General features: G+C 37.1%; 1 long non-coding RNA gene across 1 annotated transcript; it reads right to left on the reverse strand.

Annotated features, from left to right (window-relative positions):
• Positions 1-758: 758 nt before the first annotated feature.
• On the reverse strand, positions 759-1,856 carry LOC130904445 (uncharacterized). Its single transcript, XR_009060850.1, has 3 exons — positions 1,728-1,856; positions 1,411-1,527; positions 759-1,173 (listed from the first exon to the last, which is right to left on the reverse strand). It is a non-coding gene; the product is annotated as an uncharacterized LOC130904445 (long non-coding RNA).
• Positions 1,857-2,762: the final 906 nt, after the last annotated feature.

Here is a 2,762-nt window from a genome sequence, read left to right on the forward strand (position 1 = left end):
AAAATTCTGACATCTGCTGAATTTCTTCAGGAGTCGAGGCTTGTTGCAGCTGCACTTCAGGGACTGACACCTACATGGGGTGATGACCATGTGGACCATCACATAAAACTCCAAATATGTAATGTAAAGTTGAACTAAACTGTCCTGAAATATGCACACATCCTATATGGCAAATTTATTGATTAGCTTAACCTGTATGTGCCTAGACTGCGAAAGTGTTTATTTATATAATTCTATTAAGAAGGGGGGGGGGTGTTTGAGGACAATGGACAAGACTGCAAAATGGAAAGGGTGACACTCAGTTGTTACTTTTTGTCGTTTTACACATAACCTTAAAGTGGAAGTTCTGAAATTTTGACATTAGAATTAACCCGTTCAGTCGTGCATTTTTTTCTGCTGGGCAAAAAAAAAAAATATCTAAGCTCATTTTTACTCAAGTACCAGAACAAAGTGTAATTTTTTGGTCGGGGGATATTTCATGCTTTTATTGGTTATTTTTAATGTTATGTGTGAGAAACATGCACTTTACATGATCCTTTTTGAAGTTGCACTTGTACAACCATTTTCAAAGAGCCAACAAGCAAAGAGGGCATGCCAAACCTCAAGATTTGATTTCGATGGGTGAAATTTCATCCAATCATCTCCCAGAAGTGTCAACTAAAACTATACCAACATTTCTGCAATAACAGAAGATGTGTTGCAAGGCCCAAAAAATGTTTTAAATTTTTATTTTTATTTTGAGACATTAAAATTGAGGGTTTCTTTTTTTTTTTTGCAAGCCATAAACATCAACATTTAACTCATTGGCTGCCATTGACAGCGCTTGACACCCAATCCATTTTGACTGGGAGAGGCTGGCAGCGAAAGCACTCCCAATCAAAATTGATTCCTAGCGCGTAATAAAAAATAAAAGCATGAAATATTTAAACTTAATTTAAAATGTTCTATATTATATACGGGTTTACCTTTCCAAAATGGGTGAAAAAAATATGGTCTTAATTTATTTTTGTACTTCCTTCCTAGTTCCCCAACATAGAGCCTTAATTTATGAGTTTATGGTTGCCATAGATATGCCTTTGACTGTTGGGGGCTGGCACAGAATATCTTCTACGCCGAAGAGTTTGTAGTTGTAGTGTGGATCCAGACGTCGCATGGATTCTTGCACACGAAGTCCTCCATGAAAAATCAGAAAACCAAGTTGCAATTTAAAAAGTTGCATTGCATAAAAGCTGAAAAAGTAATTTCTAGTGTTTAAACAGGACTTGAATTAACAAAATGGTTTAACCCTCATGGCAAAATCATGATTCGGCTTGTTTGTTATTTTTTTTAAACAAATATTTCCTCTTGACACTTCATTTGAATGAGTGAAAACTATAGTCCAAGTCAAATTAGTTAATGAAATTCACTTACTTTGAACCTTTGTCCTTGCATCATTTTGAACCCAGGATTTTGAGGAGATCCTGGGATCTCTGTAATCATCCAGCATCCAACGTTGCGATGTCAGTGGAATTATTCAGGTCAGAAACTCTAAAAACAACGTTACATGGTGAGCAGAAATATCGTTTGCTTTCATGAGAACTTAGTTGTAACTTCTGCTAAGCTACACTGGAGCAGTTACAAATAGCTTTGATACCCGTGGTAGTCAGATATACAGTATAGAGAGTGCAGCATGCCATACGAATAACCAAGTTTTCATTTTAAAAAATGCCACAAACATACAAACTCACCTTATAACATGCTCTGACATTCAACGGTGGATATTCTCTCACTTCACACCATGTAGGTCGGCTAAATCACTGCTAACTGTAAAGTCACGTCTTTGGTGGCAGGCATGGCTAGTAGAGTTCAGAATGTCGATCAACCAATAAGCGAATAATTCAACCCATTGCACCTGTAGGAACGCCTCCTCATTTGAATAGCATTTCCACTTGCACAGTCGTGCTGACAATGAAATAAGTAAATATAAGGCAAAGCGCTTTTATTTATTGATTGACATTTATTTCAGTCAATATATTTATTTTTGTATTTATTTCCACATTTATTTTTGTATTTATTCTTACATTTTTAATGTAATTTCTTATTTTTGTATATATATTCATTTTTATTTCTACTTTTATTTAAGTAGCTATTTATTTCCATATATTTTTTGTATTTATTTTTTATTTTTGTATCCTATTTTTTATTTTGTATTTATAGTCGTTTATATTTTGCCTTTTATTGATTTATTTTTAATTACTTTTATTTTTAATTTTGGCAGCTTTGGTCCTCCATAGCAATGTTTTGCACGTGGACATTTGCTGCATTCACATTGGTCCTGATTAAAATACAGTAATGCAGTTAATCCCAGTGGCGTTCCTAGTCTACAAGGTGCCCACTGCGTCAAGACGCTTTGGCGCTTTCTCATTAGCGCTATTTGGTCAGTTTTAAACAGATTTTCACAGATAGTCTGCTTCGTTTTGTAAATGTAAACACACATCCGAACTCTAGTTCTGACCAGACAAACGAACTGTGGTCCGCTCAAAAATCGTGGTTCTCTGGGGAGAGTCGGAACTGGGCCATACAGTCCAGGGCCGGATCCTCATTGATTTTAATGCATCACACACCGAGGTTGTGTGATGGATGGGGGAGTGACATCACGGTTGCCTTCTCACTGCAGGCCCCGCCATTTCCGCACCTCTTTTAACACACCACATACATCATACTCCACGGGGGAGCTCCGGCGAGGGGCGGTGGGACGGGCGGCTGGGTAGAACCTCCATGCG

The sequence above is a fragment of the Corythoichthys intestinalis genome, chromosome 16 (genome assembly GCF_030265065.1).
Source record: "Corythoichthys intestinalis isolate RoL2023-P3 chromosome 16, ASM3026506v1, whole genome shotgun sequence".
NCBI lineage: Eukaryota > Metazoa > Chordata > Actinopteri > Syngnathiformes > Syngnathidae > Corythoichthys > Corythoichthys intestinalis.